Consider the following 20,694-nt stretch of genomic DNA (forward strand, 5'->3'; position numbering starts at 1 on the left):
AGGAGATATTTATCAATGACGCGCGCCGCCCTCGGATTCAGTTTGCGGACCGACCTGCAAGGCTGCAACAGCAAGTGGATAGGAGCCGGAGCAGCAGCGTCGGCAACGGGTCTTTGGAGCTGATCCCGGCTTAGCTAAAGTTTAGTCCATCCTATTCCTATTGACACCGGAAATCCAATTCCACGAGCGAGCGCTAGCAAGTCTTCCGGCGCCCGAGTCTCCACCACCAGCTTGTCTTCATGTGGGTGGAGCCTACCAACGGTTCTTATTTTTTTCGTTCCCCTTGATCAAGCACCGCACCATGTCCTTATCACTCTCCTTCACTTTCCCCATTTCTATTCTTCTCTGCCATCTCTCTTCGTATCCCACGGAGAGTGGCAATACTGTTTTCCTATTTTTAATTCATTTTCCCTTTTTCTCTTTACTATTAATCTGAAAAAGTTGTTGTCCAGGAAAAATTATAAATATAGTTTAGATAACTTTGTCTCATATAAAAAAAATTCTAAACTTTTTTTGCTTAAGTTTTTTATCTTTTGCATAAGTTGTATTAACGATTTTTCAGTGTTGCATTTGCACAACTTTTTCTCCGGTCTTATTTGTTATACCTTTCTCTAAGAATTGCATAAGTTTCTCATCTTTTTGCATAAGTTATATTAACAATTTTTGTTCAGTGTTGCATTTGCACAACTTTTCCTCTGATTTTATTTGTTATACCTTTTTCTAAGAAAAGTTAATTATACATTTGTTTCTATAAAAGTTATGGATTTGCTATATAAATATGTTGACCATTATTAATTTACATACATAATTTTGTTGTATAAATACCTTTTTTGTTATAACATTTGTGCATAACTTTTATTTCTAAATTTATGAATATATATTATGTATACCATTTTGGATACGTGCGGTGGATCAGTCACAGACTCGTAGTGAAGCCACGCAGGGCGTGCAAAGGAAATTCACACGGGGGCATGCTCGTTTGGTGGGTTGTGCACGTAAAGCCGAAAAAGGAAATGATGCTTACGTAAGTATACACGAGTTAACTAAAAATGGAAAGACATACCTTGTTGGAAATCGTTTGCTATCTTCGCTGCTGGCGCGCGCATTAGCAGGGTCGTATTGACACTTCCGTTTGAACAAGTAGTGCTAAAATTTAGTATTTTTATCCACTAGCACTTAGATCCAACCGTAGTTTACTTACCGGACGGATAAGCTTTGATTACGACGACGATGCTTGCTTTTGTCTCCCGACACAGCTGATACTGACCCCGGTGTCTGTGTCCATCCAAGATAACACGCGTTTCTCTCTCTAATAAACCCTACCCTCAAGATTATTTCAATCATTCAACCCCAACAACTGTGGTTGTACGCCGGGCCGGCAACACCATTATTTTGCCGTTGCGTGTATGCCACCTATTTCGGCACTGCTTTAGTAATTGGATTTTGATCCGGAGCCAAAATTTTGCTTATTGTTTTAAGTTTTGCTCCTTGTCAATTGATTGATTTTCCACTTATCTGTCAATCATCTCGCTGGCGCGTCCGATTGCAAATGGATGGGCGAGATAGCTTTCTGTGCAAAGTATCCTACCGGGTCCGCTTCTGGTATGTTTTCACGCCCGTTAACGCTTAGCGGGTCGGGTTCAATTTTGGTCGAGACTCCATTTCAACTTTGTGTTTTCATGACCCTTCTCCTCCTCCTCTACCGTTTGTTTGATTTCTGGCGATTTTTGTTCCCCTCCTCACCAAATCGAGGGTACTGAGGCTCGAGGGACAGCGAATTGGTGCTGGAAGTGTGCTCCTCGTCGGCAGCCGCAACACCAGGGATACAGCTTTTTAGTTGTAAATCTCCATGCCCATCGAACCTACCAGATGTGATTTCCTCCTTGGTTTTCTCCTTTGTGGGTGTTGTTTGATCCTCCTGTGTACGATTGAAGCCGATGTGGGTGTGGTCTGATCATGCTGTGTGTGATTCAAGCCGATTTAGTTTCTATTTTGCTATTTTTTTAGTTTTAGGGTTTCATTTCGGGGCTGGGTGGAGGGGTTGGTGTCTTGGGGGCATCCTAAGCGGATTCAGAATGGGATAGGGATAGAGATCCGGTGCTGGAACCGGAGCCGGAGGGGACGTGATGCGCTGCACCGGGCCTCCTTTGTGTTGTTTGTCTATTTGTTTGTCTGAGCACATTCCTTCCGTCTTCTTCATTCCTGCCCTGTATTGTTGAGGCAGATGTTCTAGTCGATGCCTACCACAAATCTTACTTATAAGTGATTAGTACTTGCTAATGGTTTCCTAATAAGGCCGGAAATCATCGACACAAGGGAAGGGAAAGGACCACGTCGATCAACAGTTGTTCAAGCCTAGGAGAAAATCAGAATAATCCATTACAAGTTAGGAGTAGTTGAAGGTGAAAAGAAAAGGGGTGATGCATCGTGCCATAAATTACCTACCGTTAGGACTTTCTGTATAAACGAGGAGTATATGAACAAAGCCAAGCAGCACATAGGCAAAGCAGGTCAGGTTAGAGTATTTTCGTGTTCAAATTCCCCACATACCTCATTCATTTCTAGTTCACGCCTTGATGGAAGAGTTTCATGTCCTTGTAAATTTGTGGATGTGGTCGCCGAATTTAGAGAGCACAGCTGCTCTCTGTCTGTCTATCTTTTCATCTTTCAAAATATTGTCAGCTTGAAAATTTAACAATGTGGAAAAAAATGCCTTCATGCTGAAGTCAGAACTCGAGTAGTAAGTGGCCCCCCTCGGACCTGTGCTTCCCGCGGCCATCCATCCTGCTGCGACATTTTGTCTTTTAATATCTTCGGCAGTTGTGCATGTTCGCAGCAGCAGAGGATTTGGGAGCTGTGGGGCAGGTTTGCTGCAGTTTCTGGTTGGGTTTTTCGTCAGGAAGTGTGAGAGCTGGCCTTGTGATTGATGGATCCTTCTCTCTCTCTCGTTTATTTTATCTGTTTGTATATGCACTTTCTGAATTTTCGCTTACATGCATGCCTTTAAGATTTTAAGAATGCCATGGGTAAATTTGGCTTGGATATTCTGAGAATGTCTTGTTGTCAGGTTCGTTCTCTGAATTTTCCAAATGCTCTTAGAGTTTCCCTGCGATTGTAATGTTAGGACTGAATTTTCTAACTTCTTAGAGTTTTAGTTGTTTCATAATAGTTCATGCTGATAGTTTTTTTTTTGTTTATTTGCTCAGACAGCCATCTCTGAACTCCTTTTCCTTTTAATACTTTTAAATAAAATAGAAATGGCATGAAGTGAGCTGGTTGCATAACACATTTTTTCAGTTTGTTTGCTAGTAACTTTTTGCAAAAAGACTTTTGATGACTGTTTGAGTCTATACATGCTACAGAAGGATCTCAAACTATAGCTAGATTTGTCATGTGTGAATGCGCATGTGTCTGTGTGAGGGAGACATCAAAATTGTCAGACAAAATACATTGCATGAGGATATCAGTAGCTATTTGATAATTCAGCATATCAATCTAATGCTTGCTTCATTTTTAGTATAAGTGTTTGAATTATCCCTTTTTATATGTTCCTATTGTGATAACTAGTACCATGGTACTCTATTGCATTCAAGCACCATGCAACGTAATTGTGTGTGGGGGTAATTGTGTTAACTAGTACCATGATATGTTTCTTCTTAGTGTATGGTTTTCAGTTTCAGACAAGGTGATGTATGTGGGGGTAGGCTTTCTTGTGCCCTGGGGGCTAGATAGTAGTTGTTTCCTGCTTCTCGCGAGGTGGCATGCCTGCTGTAACACTCCGGTGTTAATTTTGACACTAACATTGTGCTTAATCGCTAATCGAGGCTAATCATCATCTTTAGTGCTAATCGAATTCGCATAGTAACTTTCGACTGAGCTACGTTCGATCTTGTTTTTCTCCCTAATCCGAGCTCTAAATCAACTTTTGCCCAACATCAATGTTGTAGAACTTTTCTTCCTCTACAACTTTCATTTTGGCCAAAATTCAAGTTTTAGCACGAAATTTAAAGAAAATCTTTAATTTTGCTTTGATTAGGACATTTTCAAATGCACCCGAGTTTTGAAATTTTATCTTTCAAACCATTGTTCAAATGAAAAAGTGCCAGAAACAAAAGTTGAAGATCTCAAAATTTTGAACAACTTTCGTATTCAAAAGTTTTTCATTTGAGTCCAAGAACAAGGGGAAAAAACTAAATTTACCAACTGGAATTTGAAACTTTGAACTATTTACAGAAATGCCATTGCTACATATCCTCCTCTGCTCGTCGCTCGACACGCCGCCGGAGCCGTCGCCGCTCTTCGACGTCCGTGTCCACACGTCGCGCTGACGAACCTCGCCCCTCGTGCTCACACACCCGTCCTTATCCGCACGGAGTCGAGCTCGTTTTCGCCCTCCCCTTTTCCTTCCTCGCACTCACACCAAGCCGAGCTCGAGCTCAGTGCCCCGTCGGTGTCCACGCCGGCCATCCTTGCCGCCGTGCCTCAATTTGCTGCGCCCCGAGCCGCACAACCTCGCCCTTTGCCTCCTCCACCGGTTCTCGAGCTCGTTTGAGCCAACCCCGGGCCGAATCGACCTCCTGAGCGCCTGCGTCATCGGCCGCCAATGCCTTGCCGCGCCGGAGCTCCGCCCCTCCGTCGATCTCCGTCCTCCGGTCTACCTCCGCCCGATTCAAGCCGTGGTGAGCTCGCCCGTGACCTCCTCCATCTCCCCGACCCCTTTTCTCCTCCCTTCCGGCACCTCCCTCGCCGGGGCGCCGCTGCGCCGCCGTGTGCGCCATGCCGCCGCTGTGCTCCTGCCGCGGGACCGCCCCCGCGCGAGCCTGCTCGCCGCCGCCGAGCGCTTCAAGGCCGCCGAGCTCCCCTCAGTGCTGCGCCGCCCCATCCCGCGGTCATCCTGCCCCGCCCTGGCCGGAACGACGCCGCCACCGCGCGCCGCCATCGCCCCTGGCCTTGGCGCCGCCGCGGGCCGCCTGCGCGCTCGCCCCTGCGCCGCCCCGCGGGCACCCTCGCTCTGCTGGCCCGCCCTGACCGCGGCCCGGCCAGGCCGCTCCGCTGGCCGGCCGCCGGCGGGCGGGAGCCGCACCGCCGCCGAGCCTGGCCGCGGCCACGGCCCTGGCGTGCGTGCGAGGCAGAGCAGGGGAGGCCCCCTCTCTCTTATTCCTCTGACGTGTGGGGCCCACGGCTCCAATTAGGGGTAGGGTAGTTTTGTTTTGTTTTGTTTGATTTGAGTGATATTTGCAAAATTCGTAATAAATCACAGAAAAATCCTAAAAATGCAAACCAAATTTTGTTAGGTTTCAAACATTGAGATCTTCAGAAGAAAAATATTTGTGCAGGTGAAATGTCACTTTTGCCCCTGCTAAATTTAGGGTTTGCGTTTAAGCTAGATTATTTTGTATCGGTTGCTCTGTTTGTCTAAAAAACTTGAAAATTTTATGGTAGCCTACTCTTTGCACGTGTAGTCCCCTGAAAAAGTTTCAGGTGCATAGCCTATGTGCGTATGTGTGGATCTATTAGTGTTTGATTTCTTTTCATTTCGATAATTCTTGTTGCTAGTTATTGTTTCATGCATGTGTAATCTCAATCAAGCAAGCTTCTGTTTTGATCCATGCTGCTCTAGAGTTATGTTAATCCTTCGAAGCGAGTTCGTAACTTTTGCTTGATAGGAAACACTTCAGGCTAAAAGGCCTTAGAACCAAAAGCTGCACATCCGTTCTAAACCATTGCTATCGTAACCCTAGTTGTAAGGTTGCTCTGTAGACGCTTTTGGAGTTTGGTCCATGTCTTTCGTTGTGAGTAGTGCTTTGCATCATTTCTTGAGTCTCATGCATGGCATATTTTATTCGTGTAGATGCTGAAACCGACATCGCCTACGAGCTGATCGCTGAGCCGATCCAGGAGCCGCAAGCGGGAGAGCAGCAGGAGGACGCAGTCGAGCACGCTCCTGAAGAAATCGCTAACCCCGCTGACTTGCAAGGCAAGCCCCGGAGCATATCCCTTATTTTAATTACTCCATGTTATATTAAAGTATTGTGCATTTACGTTGAGGAATTGATTGGAACCATAGATGCATAATCTTGAATAACCAGTGCCCTTACTAGTGCAGTTATCTTTAGCACCGCCGTGCTTAAGTAAACCGGTAGAAGACGGGTGATTTCCTGTCACCCGCATGATATAGGGTTGTTACTTCAGGCAGTGTTATGAGAAATAATGCAATGAGAAGGGAAATTGGAGACCGGGCGGAGGTAAAGTTGGATATGATTATTGAGTAAGGAAAGTTGAGTCTCCGCCTGCGTCGATTGAGGACCGTTCCGTTGTTGGCCCTTTGACTGAGGATTGAACAGTACTAACCGCATGCCGGAAGTAGGAGGTAGTCGAAACCGGTAAGCTCAGTACCATATGCGCACCGGTAGGTGGACTTGATACTGTCTTCACCAGTGGAGCTAGTACAGAAACTCATGGCTGACCCTTCGTTGGTATCGGTGGGGCTAGCAGTCCCGGGTCGCAGGGCAGTTCGCCTATTCGGTGTGCATATGTGAAGGGTTGGTGTGTATAGCCCGACGGGGCATATACGTGCCGTGTTGGTTAGGTCCACCTTGCAAGGTTAAATCGGATCGATTCGCCGTGACTCGCGGATATGAGAGCCTTGGTCAATGCGTCACATCGTAGTAAGGATTGAAAGGACAGAAAGAGAAAAGTTGGACTTTTGTTGATATTCTTGAAAAGATAATATGATTAACCATGTGTGCTCTAGAGAATTAGGCAAACCTAGTTTCTAGCTATCAACACAATTGGAGCTAAAATATCGAAAGTAAGGATCCAGTTTTAGTAGCTTTTCAGCAAAATAACCCAGAGCCAAAGAGCTGTGCATGTCTAGATAATGGGCTAAGTATATCCATAGACGGGTAAGCCTTGCTGAGTATTAGAATACTCAGGGTTTGGTTGTAACCCTTCTGAGCAGGTTGTATTCCGGAAGACTTCGAGGAAATTAGTGCGTCCTGGAGTGGTCAGCCTCTTCCTCCAGGTTGGATGGTCGAGTGGGTTCCGTCTTCTCCGTGAAGTGAAGGCAGGTGAGCCTCACATCAGTGGGCAAGATGTGAAGTTCGTCTTTTGGTCATCGACGTTATTTATCGTATTGTATTTTGAAGCTTGTTTCAAACCTGTTTGTATTTCCGCTGCGTTTGAACTCTGTATTCGAATTGTAACCTTGGCTTGTAAAACTTTATTGTAAATTAATTTGGAGACTGTTGTTTAACTCTGGTTACAAGTTAAGTTTGAAAACTTTTGTTGCTTGTAATCACCTGTGCTCGTCTTTTGACGAGAGTTCCTGTGCAATCGATCCTGGTTAAAGCAGGCAGTCTGAGTGTACTGGTGAAGTGCAGTAGCGGTGGTTTAAGTTAAATGGTTAATTAGTGCACTTGATCGGTATTATTTGGACTGTTCTGTGACAGCTGGCATCAGAGCTAATTGCACTGGGGGGTGATTACTTGAGTGCTTAACTGCAAAATTTTTGGGTTTTTCGAAAAGTTGACGCTAGACGCGCTAAGGAATAGGATAGATAGTTCGTATGCCCTAATTATGTGTTACAAGTTAGGTGGCATCTAAGTATCTATTCATTCCAGCACTTCCAGCATTTACTTCTTGTTAAACCTTACTTTTGTGCACAACTACTATTTGGTAACAACGCACCTACGCTGAGGTAAGCAAGGTAAGCATTATGGTAGTCCTTAGAATAGCCCATGTGTTTCATACGTGCGCGGGTCCCGTATGATGAGCATACGAGGAGGTGATAAGGCTCAATTCAAACGAGTCTGTCACAATCTGCCGCCTGATATGGAGTGCGGATTTCATACCGTGTGATTGTGATCACGGTCATTTCGTAAGGCAATGTTACGAGATGTAAATCTGTCATGCGGTTGGCCATGACCGTGACCCTTGGGACACGTCTACCCTTGGATGTCCCGTAAGGCGAGTGTACGGGAAGTGAATACGTTGCTTCGGTAACGTATGCAGCGCTGCCCATTCAGCGTCGAACGTTTGGGTGCCATCTCTATAGTGGATGGTAATGTATGTGTGAATATGTGGGAAACTGCATATGCGTTACCCGTGTGGCGTAGGACACATGGGGACCGTTTGTGAGTGCTGGCACGAAGGGTCCAGAAATGGATTTGTATATCTTTTTTTTATCTTGTGTTTGTCTGCAGGTATGCTAACCACGTTACGTAAGTTTCGAACGTAAGAACGATTAGTATATATAGGGAGAGTACGTATTGTGCCACCGGTTATCCCCGTATGCCTAGTTATTGGCAGTTGTTTGGGTGAGGAACGAATAGAACGTGCATGCATCATCTCATCTTTGGTTGGTTTGGTCACCTTGCTTGTTACATTGTTTTACTAAAGGGTGATGCTTTTACCTAAAGGTACACCTAGATTTTGTGTTGTTAGTAGTGAGACCTATACAATCTACTAGTCCGACCTTGGTTGAGAAGATCTTTCTCAGTGGCTTTGGATCATGTGAGAACCTTTCCAGTAAATCTTAGCTTGTCATTCAAGTCAACCTCTTGATCCATGTCTTGGACCTATTCCAACAAAATCACTGTTCCTTTTCGTGGCTAAGCCTTGATTTTGCCAACAAAGTCCTTCAATCCATCGTTCAATGACCGGCCTATCATTGATGTCGTAATCTATATTGTTGGCTATTTTGATTCTAATACCGGAACCTTGTACATTCCATTCTTGCTCAGTAGTTTTGGATAAATTAAAAAGGTTCATGACGAAATAACTTTTTGAATATAGTCCTTGCAACAATCATGCATCACGTCATTGGTCAGTGCATGGTATTGCATCATCGTCGAGAATCCATAGATTGACTAACGGGTATGCGTCCGAGTACACTTCGGGTGTCTTCGGTTTCGTTAATTTATCTTGCTGTTGGCACTGTTGGGTTGCTACTATCGATTTCTCTTGCGGTTGTGTTTCGTTATATAACCCTGATGCCGCGACGGAACCTAGGGTCTCATGTGTGCTGCAGCCACATGATTGAGCCACTAGGAGCGCGCTGGTGTCTCGGTATATGTGACGTAACTCACCTCAATCCCTTCTTGTGCAACCCTTACTAGTGTCTTAACTTTTAATCCTTACTCAAGGATATAGGGTTAACGCGAGGTTAGTCGTGAGGGAATGGTCATAAGGCGCGTGTTGCATGTGTCAATCATCAACTCATATGTGTATGCATCATGCCTTATACATCTCTTTATGTACATACAACAAAGAGCATTGCCATCCTTGCATCCTGGTGTATGCACCATGGCAATTGCATCGTATCACATGCACCATTTCATTTGTGCATGGAACATCCCATTGTTGCATTGCACCACTATTGCAATCATACATTTCATGGGTGCATCATTATCATGGTTATCGAGCATTTACACTCTGAGTTGGAATATTTTTGTTATCATTTCTTGATTGCATTGGCATAAAAAAATGTTTTACAAATAGTATCGTGCAACTGCTTCAAGTAATAAATCCTGAGCAAGGATGTTCAAAATTCTTCTCCTAAACCATTATTTGTGTTATCCTCACTTGTTCTCACAAACCTTGTGCTGAATCTCACCGACATCCGTTTTCTTCATGTGGTGATCTCAGCATTGTGAGAACTGGTCACCTTGCATCATTGTCGTTCCTCGTTCCTTCTGACATTCTCTTTTTGGATCTGAAAATCTTACATGGCTTACCTATCCAATCTCGTTGAAGAGCCGTGCAAGAATCAAGTTTGGGTGTTTGCTTAAAGGCATCATCGTCATCAGGAGGCGTCCCTAGTTGCATGCAAAGGGGAAGTTCTTTTCACCTTAGTAGGAAAACTTGGTTTTGGACTGCATGTGTAACCTTGAGTTCCCTAACCCACTTTGCTTAAATTGGGCTAGAAACTCTGGTATGCTGTGTTAGTTATGACTGTTTGTGTGTATGTCATTTATGTGAGCCCTTCTGAAATAAAAGTGTCATACTGCTAAAGATGTCTCCAACTTTATTCTGTTCCTTAGGTGAATAATGGAGTATACAGCGGAAAGCAGTAGGAATGATCCCGACCAGGGACACATCAACCTTCTACCCTCCGACGTCGTGATAACCGAAGCACCAGTGAGGCAATTTGAGCCTTGCCACTGTTGCAAGATGTACGACCGCCCTTGTCTACGAAGCAGCTCCAAAGAAAAGAAAAGTGAACACAGTGAAGTACTTGAAGAATATACTAACCCCAGAACGGAAATAAATTGGAAGCAAGAAAAGACGCAGAATGTTTATTCGGACTCCTTAATACCACCATCGCGACTTCCGATGGGACTTAAAGATCACCAGGTAGATTGTCGGACTTCCAAGCTCGGCGCAGGCAGCATAGACTTGAGTGGATGGGAAATTACATGCACAGAATTCTCTCCACGTGGTAGAAGGCAAGTTAGGAGTACTACTGATGTCGACCCAGCTATAAGAGCAAGAACTCGTTCACCTGTTCGGAGATCAATGAGGTCAAAGAAGAAATGTCGTTGCACCGGATGTCAACCTTGTTTCAAGTTTGGCGAATACGGCCATTTTATCCGGGACTGCCGTTCATCCACTTGGAAAGATCCACCGAATTCGATTAAGACCTCTAATAATCTGAACTGGACAAGGATACTATCCGATGTTCGTATGTCAGGAGGCGACTCAAGCCATCTACTTCGGATGTTAGCTGCACAGTACGAACCACCTACACAAGGTCAGAGGTCAAATAAGCAATGCGATAGAGAAAAGTCCTGTACACAGTACTTTCGTGAAGAGATAGCTCATGCTGAATGCGCTACCCCCAAGAAAGTTTCCGAAGGTAAGACAGTTGGGGAAGGTAATTTTTGGATAGTGCTAATATTCTGAGTTCACGAACATCTTCCCTCCTTATCGGTCACTTACGCGTGTGAATCTCGGGACGAGATTCCTTTAAGGGGGGAAGGCTGTAACACCCCGGTGTTAATTTTGACGCTAACATTGTGCTTAATCACTAATCGAGGCTAATCATCATCTTTAGTGCTAATTGAATTCGCATAGTAACTTTCGACTGAGCTACGTTCGATCTTGTTTTTCTCCCTAATCCGAGCTCTAAATCAACTTTAGCCCAACATCAATGTTGTAGAACTTTTCTTCCTCTACAACTTTCATTTTGGCCAAAATTCAAGTTTTAGCACGAAATTTAAAGAAAATCTTTAATTTTGCTTTGATTAGGACATTTTCAAATGCACCCGAGTTTTGAAATTTTATCTTTCAAACCATTGTTCAAATGAAAAAGTGCCAGAAACAAAAGTTGAAGATCTCAAAATTTTGAACAACTTTCGTATTCAAAAGTTTTTCATTTGAGTCCAAGAACAAGGGGAAAAAACTAAATTTACCAACTGGAATTTGAAACTTTGAGCTATTTACAGAAATGCCATTGCTACATATCCTCCTCTGCTCGTCGCTCGACACGCCGCCGGAGCCGTCGCCGCTCTTCGACGTCCGTGTCCATGCGTCGCGCCGACGAACCTCGCTCCTCGTGCTCACACACCCGTCCTTATCCGCACGGAGTCGTGCTCGTTTTCGCCCTCCCCTTTTCCTTCCTCGCACTCACACCAAGCCGAGCTCGAGCTCAGTGCCCCGTCGGCGTCCACGCCGGCCATCCTCGCCGCCGTGCCTCGATTTGCTGCGCCCCGAGCCGCACAACCTCGCCCTTTGCCTCCTCCACCCGTTCCCGAGCTCGTTCGAGCCAACCCCGGGCCGAATCGACCTCCTGAGCGCCTGCGTCATCGGCCGCCATTGCCTTGCCGCGCCGGAGCTCCGCCCCTCCGTCGATCTCCGTCCTCCGGTCTACCTCCGCCCGATTCAAGCCGTGGTGAGCTCGCCCGTGACCTCCTCCATCTCCCGACCCCTTTTCTCCTCCCTTCCGGCACCTCCCTCGCCGGGGCGCCGCTGCGCCACCGTGTGCGCCATGCCGCCGCCGTGCTCCTGCCGCGGGACCGCCCCCGCGCGAGCCTGCTCGCCGCCGCCGAGCGCTTCAAGGCCACCGAGCTCCCCTCAGTGCTGCGCCGCCCCATCCCACGGTCATCCTGCCCCGCCCTGGCCGGAACGACGCCGCCACCGCGCGCCGCCGTCGCCCCTGGCCTTGGCGCCGCCGCGGGCCGCCTGCGCGCTCGCCCCTGCGCCGCCCCGCGGGCGCCCTCGCTCTGCTGGCCCGCCCTGACCTCGGCCCGGCCAGGCCGCTCCGCTGGCCGGCCGCCGGCGGGCGGGAGCCGCACCGCCGCCGAGCCTGGCCGCGGCCTCGGCCCTGGCGTGCGTGCGAAGCAGAGCAGGGGAGGCCCCCTCTCTCTTATTCCTCTGACGTGTGGGGCCCACGGCTCCAATTAGGGGTAGGGTAGTTTTGTTTTGTTTTGTTTGATTTGAGTGATATTTGCAAAATTCGTAATAAATCACAGAAAAATCCTAAAAATGCAAACCAAATTTTGTTAGGTTTCAAACATTGAGATCTTCAGAAGAAAAATATTTGTGCAGGTGAAATGTCACTTTTGCCCCTGCTAAATTTAGGGTTTGCGTTTAAGCTAGATTATTTTGTATCGGTTGCTCTGTTTGTCTAAAAAACTTGAAAATTTTATGGTAGCCTACTCTTTGCACGTGTAGTCCCCTGAAAAAGTTTCAGGTGCATAGCCTATGTGCGTATGTGTGGATCTATTAGTGTTTGATTTCTTTTCATTTCGATAATTCTTGTTGCTAGTTATTGTTTCATGCATGTGTAATCTCAATCAAGCAAACTTCTGTTTTGATCCATGCTGCTCTAGAGTTATGTTAATCCTTCGAAGCGAGTTCGTAACTTTTGCTTGATAGGAAACACTTCAGGCTAAAAGGCCTTAGAACCAAAAGCTGCACATCCGTTCTAAACCATTGCTATCGTAACCCTAGTTGTAAGGTTGCTCTGTAGACGCTTTTGGAGTTTGGTCCATGTCTTTCGTTGTGAGTAGTGCTTTGCATCATTTCTTGAGTCTCATGCATGGCATATTTTATTCGTGTAGACGCTGAAACCGACATCGCCTACGAGCTGATCGCTGAGCCGATCCAGGAGCCGCAAGCGGGAGAGCAGCAGGAGGACGCAGTCGAGCACGCTCCTGAAGAAATCGCTAACCCCGCTGACTTGCAAGGCAAGCCCCGGAGCATATCCCTTATTTTAATTACTCCATGTTATATTAAAGTATTGTGCATTTACATTGAGGAATTGATTGGAACCATAGATGCATAATCTTGAATAACCAGTGCCCTTACTAGTGCAGTTATCTTTAGCACCGCCGTGCTTAAGTAAACCGGTAGAAGACGGGTGATTTCCTGTCACCCGCATGATATAGGGTTGTTACTTCAGGCAGTGTTATGAGAAATAATGCAATGAGAAGGGAAATTGGAGACCGGGCGGAGGTAAAGTTGGATATGATTATTGAGTAAGGAAAGTTGAGTCTCCGCCTGCGTCGATTGAGGACCGTTCCGTTGTTGGCCCTTTGACTGAGGATTGAACAGTACTAACCGCATGCCGGAAGTAGGAGGTAGTCGAAACCGGTAAGCTCAGTACCATATGCGCACCGGTAGGTGGACTTGATACTGTCTTCACCAGTGGAGCTAGTACAGAAACTCATGGCTGACCCTTCGTTGGTATCGGTGGGGCTAGCAGTCCCGGGTCGCAGGGCAGTTCGCCTATTCGGTGTGCATATGTGAAGGGTTGGTGTGTATAGCCCGACGGGGCATATACGTGCCGTGTTGGTTAGGTCCACCTTGCAAGGTTAAATCGGATCGATTCGCCGTGACTCGCGGATATGAGAGCCTTGGTCAATGCGTCACATCGTAGTAAGGATTGAAAGGACAGAAAGAGAAAAGTTGGACTTTTGTTGATATTCTTGAAAAGATAATATGATTAACCATGTGTGCTCTAGAGAATTAGGCAAACCTAGTTTCTAGCTATCAACACAATTGGAGCTAAAATATCGAAAGTAAGGATCCAGTTTTAGTAGCTTTTCAGCAAAATAACCCAGAGCCAAAGAGCTGTGCATGTCTAGATAATGGGCTAAGTATATCCATAGACGGGTAAGCCTTGCTGAGTATTAGAATACTCAGGGTTTGGTTGTAACCCTTCTGAGCAGGTTGTATTCCGGAAGACTTCGAGGAAATTAGTGCGTCCTGGAGTGGTCAGCCTCTTCCTCCAGGTTGGATGGTCGAGTGGGTTCCGTCTTCTCCGTGAAGTGAAGGCAGGTGAGCCTCACATCAGTGGGCAAGATGTGAAGTTCGTCTTTTGGTCATCGACGTTATTTATCGTATTGTATTTTGAAGCTTGTTTCAAACCTGTTTGTATTTCCGCTGCGTTTGAACTCTGTATTCGAATTGTAACCATTGCTTGTAAAACTTTATTGTAAATTAATTTGGAGACTGTTGTTTAACTCTGGTTACAAGTTAAGTTTGAAAACTTTTGTTGCTTGTAATCACCTGTGCTCGTCTTTTGACGAGAGTTCCTGTGCAATCGATCCTGGTTAAAGCAGGCAGTCTGAGTGTACTGGTGAAGTGCAGTAGCGGTGGTTTAAGTTAAATGGTTAATTAGTGCACTTGATCGGTATTATTTGGACTGTTCTGTGACACCTGCGTGGTTTTACGGTGCTCATCTGGTATTGTTCCATCTGATTCTTATGTAAAATTGCACGTGGATTGGAGCTGCGATATTTTCTTTTCTTTTCTAAAAGACAATTTATTACAGTGTAAATTTCCTGATTTCAGCTATCTTTAGCTTCATTTTTTAGAACTGTATCATCAATCATTTCTCTGTTATAGTGTAAATTTGTTTGTAAAAAATAATTTGTTACATTGTAAATTTTCTGGTTTCAGCTATCTTTAGCTTCATTTTCTAGAACTGTATCATCAATCACTTTTTGATAGTGTAAATTTGTTTGTAAAACAATAATTTGTTACAGTAAAAATTTTCTTGTTTCAGCTATCTTAAGCTTTATTTCCTAGAACTGTATCATCAATCATTTTTTATAGTGCACATTTGTTTGTAAAAAATAATTTGTTACAGAATAAACTTTCTTGTTTCAGCTATCTTAAGCTTTATTTCCTAGAACTGTATCATCAATCATTTTTTATAGTGCACATTTGTTTGTAAAAAATAATTTGTTACAGAATAAACTTTCTTGTTTCAGCTATCTTAAGCTTTATTTCCTAGAACTGTATCATCATTCATTTCTCTGTTAGTTTAAATTTGTTAGGATGAACTGTATTATTTTTTTTGGATGACCTCATATCTGTTAGGTACTGCATATGAACATTGCAGTGCTTAAACTTCACAAATTTAAAACACTAACTATAAATGTATTACTATGTTTAAATAAAAAACCCACCTTGCGTTTTTTATCTTGGACCATATTTGTTTCCTTGGATAGAATTATAGAAAATATGTTACTAATTTAAATAAAAAACTCAAATAATACCTATATATATTTTTTTTATTTCATCATAATTTTTAACTGTACATAACTTTTGACCAAATCATTTTACTATTTTTCTTATTTCAGTCTCTATTCTACTTATTATTTCCATGATCTGTCGATGCATTTACCGGTTCATCCTTACCGCCTTTTCTATTATCTTGGCTACTCATTGTAGTTTATCTTACATTTCTGGGTCACTGTGTTTCTCAGCCAAATAAAAAGATCTGCAATACACTAGCATTTCAGTTTTGACGGACACTCTATTTTGTGTCCATCTGTCAGCCTTTCTCCTATCTCCTATGAGTACTTTTTGGCTCATGTTTATTACTATCATTTGAGTTATTATATCTTATCTTTATATTTCAGTTCTCTGTAATTTTCATAGTAGTAATAGTTATAACATACTTATGAATGCAGTTATGTGTAATTTGTATCTATAAAAGTAATGGAGTTCATACTGTCATTTTTTTTGTACCCACCACTACAAATTCATTAGTAATAATCACTATTACTGACTTTAGTTATTTTTTCTTCTTTGCAAATTAGTTCATTCTGCGTGTGTAGCGAGGTATGTATTTCTAGTACTTCAATACAACCATTTATTTCTAGTACTTCGACTAGCAGTGTGATTTGTTTGATTTCTATAATTTTTCTAGTTAAAAAGCACATGTGTATATGTTTCTTCATACCTTAATACTTTTTTTCCTTTTGGAATGTCCTTGTGTCTTTGTACATCAACTAATGTCAAAGCCTGGCATTACTTGCTGATTGTTGCATATGTTATCCTTATATATTTGTTCATTTTAGTTCAGATTAATCAAACTTACCGTGCTAATTTGTGTGGAACTTACATATTATCAATATTTAATCAAGTAATTAATTATTACAGTTATTTTGTTTATTGCTTAATTAAATATTTGGCATTGGACTTTGTTGTTTGTTATCCTTTTTCTTTACATCTTGACCATTTGCTTAATTTATTTGAAGGATATGCAATGCATGCATTCAATGATCATCCTAAATGATGTGGTATTTAATGGTCTGACAGGTACCATGATTAGAAGGGAACAAAAGTTTATCATGGCTGCTAGAAGGTTTATGTGGGTGCCCACATAGAGCACACTTTTTTTCCCTTGATGCTGACCCTCTATACCATGGAAGCAATAAATTTGTCGACTATTCCAACTACCTTTGAATGAAGTAGTGGCTCCCTGTCCCTCACTCCCTATGTCCCTTTTTCTCCTCTCCATATTTCTCCAGCCAGATCAATCTCTCTGTTTGTGTCTGTTGTTAATCAATATTTTTTGTCCTCAATTTGATATTTTAGATAAATGTATCTTAGATAAATTAGATACAAGACTAGTTTAAAAACTAAATCACTAATGGTTTATTAGATTTTACACCAATATGTAGCATGTAATTTTTTTGTCATATAATTTCATGTATAAATATGCATGTTGTTGTATTGCTATCATTTCCTATATCTTTTTGGAGCAAAAACTTGCTTATAGTATGAAGAAATTGCGATAGATTTATTTTCTAATTGCTGCCATTTTAATTTCTTCTAATGAAACAGGTGACCATATTTTGGGCATGGTCTCCTGTTATTTCTGGGCCATCGAGTTCAAGTGGACACAACTCTTGCAAAATTCGGGATCAGCAGTGTCATCAACATCCATGCGCAATATATGATGCAACATTTTGTAGTCATTTTCTATGAAATATTAGGTATATATGTTGCATGTTTTGAATGTGTGAAATGGGTGTAAATTTTGAATAGTCAGTGAGCTGGCTATTTCTTTTTTTCAATATTTGAACATCAGTAACTTTAATCAACAGCTTCTGCCATTTTTATCTTTAAGTTTGGTAAATAGAGCTATCAACCGGTCTGGAGCAGCCCATAGTCCAGACATGCTAAATGGGTCTGAAACTTTTACATAGCGGACCCGGTTGTTGCTTAGGGGAGAAACACGGACCTGGATGTGGACCTTTAATCTGGTTATCGATCAACTATCCAACGGCTGTGAAAAGTGATTGAGAGATAACTAGAATCTCAATCGATTGACGCGGAGACACACCCTATTGTTTTAGTCCTTTGGTCCACATCCGAAACCCCAAATTTTCCTTCCCCGGATGCTGTTGTACTCCGATGCAAAATCATAATTATATTGATATTGATGGCGGAACCTATGCTGGGCCGTCCAATCTCCTGCAGCCTTTGGACGTGAAATTTTAAATTGGAAAATACGGGCCGCCACGGCGCCGCCCCCCACGCCGCCGGCCCGTCGCGGAGCGCCACGGATCTCCAACGCGGCGGCACCGGCCGCGCCGGCCCACGAGATCGCGGCGCAAGCTGGCGGGGCGGAGCATGCCACCATGAAGCCCACTGGTGCCGATATTTTTTTTAATCACCGATATTTTTATCTGTGTCGGCGGTGGCCCACAATCCGATGCAAATCCAAATTTTCGCAAGAAAACAAAGAGTCAAGCACGTCCGGGTTATGTGAATTGTGAAATCGAGAGTGCCAACACGGTTTACACGCAAGGCTGGCCAGCCAAACCGACCGCGCGCACACACGGTTCACACGCAAGGTCGCCACGTGACCACGTACGTTGTTAGGAAGGGTGGGTAAATTTCTCCTAGGGTCGTGAAAGAAATGAGAGTCGTTTATTTGGTTCTGAAAAATTCATACTCTCTTGTTTAACTCTTTATTATTATTATTATTATTATTATTATTATTATTATTATTATTTTGTGTCCTTTCCTTAACCCTACCGTGAGCTCACGGCTGCAGATGCCTTCCACGGCCTTAACGGAGCTCATGGTGCCAAGGAAAAAATAGAAGATAAAAATAGGATCAAAGAAGAGAGTTTGATGTTTTTAGGGCAAAAAAAAAGGGATTCATATTTCTTTTAGGGTCATACAAGAAGCTACTAGCATTTTCTTTTTCTTTTGTTTTTGTACCGAGGGAAACGATTTATAAATGTTCCATTAATTGTTTAACTCGAAAAAAAATGTTCCATTAATTGTTTGGTATTAAAGTGACAGCCTCTCGATTAGCTTTCCAAAGCTTATAAACTTTCTTGTTTGTGTTATAAGTCCATCTCAGTAAGGTAAGTACAGTAACTAAGGTCAGAAATATGGTAGCTGTGTTGGAGAAGTGACACTCCTCTCTTATTATACGAAACTTTCCCTCCTCCCTTCTTATAAATTATTCTAACATAAAAGCAAATTTGCTGCTATGATATTATATTTAACACCTACTATACTTGTATTAAGATTGGTCTAAGCGGACAGCTGCAGGGTTGGAGGAGCTACGCGTCGTCCTGTCGACAGTCGCGTGGTTTTACCTGACGACAATGACGTGGGGGGGCTGTACCAAGACGCGATGCCCGGGGAAGGATCGGTGTCGGAGGCAACGATGATCCACGTTGCCGTGTCGGCTGCATCTGGAACGAACCTGGAAGTCGTCAATCGTCATGTCCTGCGACGGGAGCCCTGCCACCGCTGCCCAGGGTTCACATTACCGCTATAGTGATTCCGAGATTCGTTTTTGACCAAAAAATTTGACTTTTAGATTTTTGAATTTGGAATCCGGGAAGCCAAAAACCCGGACCGGGAAATGCGTCCCGGACAGTTCCGGGAACGGGAAATTTTCCCGGAAACCGGACTTCCCGTCCGGGATTGTGAACCCTGCCGCTGCCTGCGCCCGACCACGAGCAGCGCGCAGACACGCGGCCATGGCCGGTTCCATTCCAGTTTTCTAGCGCACGTAAGTTAAGAAAAAAATCTCGTGTTAAATAAAATTTATTTGTAAAATTTTTCAGAGATAGGTATAATTTTTCGTGACGAATCTAATGACGGTAATTAATCGATGATTGGATACAGTGATGCTACAGTAACTATTCTCTAATCACACTGTCAAAGGTCTTATTAAATTTTTCAGTATTTCTAACGCGGGGTTATAGAATTGACTTTGTAAACTAATTTTATTTGACACCGTAATTAACAGTCAAAATATTGTCCTCTAATCCTCTATGTTCGAGGCTTGGAGCGCCTGTGCGGCAGCACGGTGATTCCCCCGTGGGCCGGGGTGTCCGATCCGAATCAAGCGAACAGGCAATCAAGGACGGTGCCCGTGCATAGACAAAACAAGACAGTCGCACACTGACAAGCTGCTGATGCATGAATGCATCCATCCTACCTGAATACAAAGATCAATCGAGCAGGTCAGGACGACTCAGGGGTTTAGGAAGAGAGCCCAGAACCCACCCGCCGCGGTCGCCGCCGCCATCGCCCACACGGCGGCGCCGACGACCGGCGGCATCACCAGCGCCACCCTGGACGCGAACATCGCCGTGAGCAGCGTCGTCAGCGCCCACACCGCGGCCCTGATGATGCCCCCGCGCCTGCCCTCGCCGGGCCGGCGCTCGAACTCGCGGAGGCAGAGGAAGAGCAGCAGGAGCGCGGCGTCGGCGGCGAGCACGAAGGCCACGGAACCCGCGTCGCCCTAGGAGCTGCGGACGGCGAGCGCCGAGTTGCACGCCAGCACGGCGAGGCCGGTAATCGTCGCCGGCGCCGGCCACCGCCGGTTGTCCATGGCCTTGTGTCGTCGGTTCGCCGCGGCACACGTGTTAAATACCCGGACACAAGTATGACATTTGTTGAAACAAAAAGTGCCGGGGCTGCATTGCTTGCGGCTTGCGCATTTCGAAACTTATATACAGCCATTAACGGTGTGTTCGGAACAGTTCGGGACTCATGTGTGAACATGCCGTCATGCCGACAAGTCGTTTCGGGTTGTCTCCCACACCCTTTCTTACAGGGTGGCTGAGTAAGCAAAGCTTATCGCCGGAAGCGTCAGCACCGCGTCCTCTTCGATTTGTCCCCGGCCGTGGAGACCTCGTCTGCGGCGTTCTCACATCTCCGACTGGGCGGCGACGAGCCGACGTCGGCTGGTCGGCCAAACCCCACCCCCATCTTGTTTTTTTTTTGATTAAACCCCCATCTTGTTCTTCCTTCGCTTCCGAGTCCCGCTCCCTCTCCGACGGAGCAACTGGGCAGCTACCCCGGCCCGCCTCACTCCCGTTACGGACACCGCCTTCGTCTCACGAGTGACGACTTCACCGCATCCCCGCCACTGCTTCGTCGGCCGCCTCTTGGCTCCTGCTCGTCCCCGCTACC

General features: G+C 44.7%; 1 long non-coding RNA gene and 1 pseudogene across 1 annotated transcript; one reads left to right on the top strand and one right to left on the bottom strand.

The window, feature by feature from the left end:
- The first annotated feature begins 1,332 nt into the window (after positions 1–1,332).
- On the top strand, positions 1,333–17,363 carry LOC120702605. The gene is made up of 2 exons (XR_005686463.1): positions 1,333–1,839; positions 16,558–17,363. It is a non-coding gene; the product is annotated as an uncharacterized LOC120702605 (long non-coding RNA).
- A 2,117-nt stretch (positions 17,364–19,480) lies between these two features.
- On the bottom strand, positions 19,481–20,220 carry LOC120704997 (annotated as a pseudogene).
- Positions 20,221–20,694: the final 474 nt, after the last annotated feature.

This window comes from Panicum virgatum, chromosome 4K (assembly GCF_016808335.1).
Source record: "Panicum virgatum strain AP13 chromosome 4K, P.virgatum_v5, whole genome shotgun sequence".
Classification (NCBI taxonomy): domain Eukaryota; kingdom Viridiplantae; phylum Streptophyta; class Magnoliopsida; order Poales; family Poaceae; genus Panicum; species Panicum virgatum.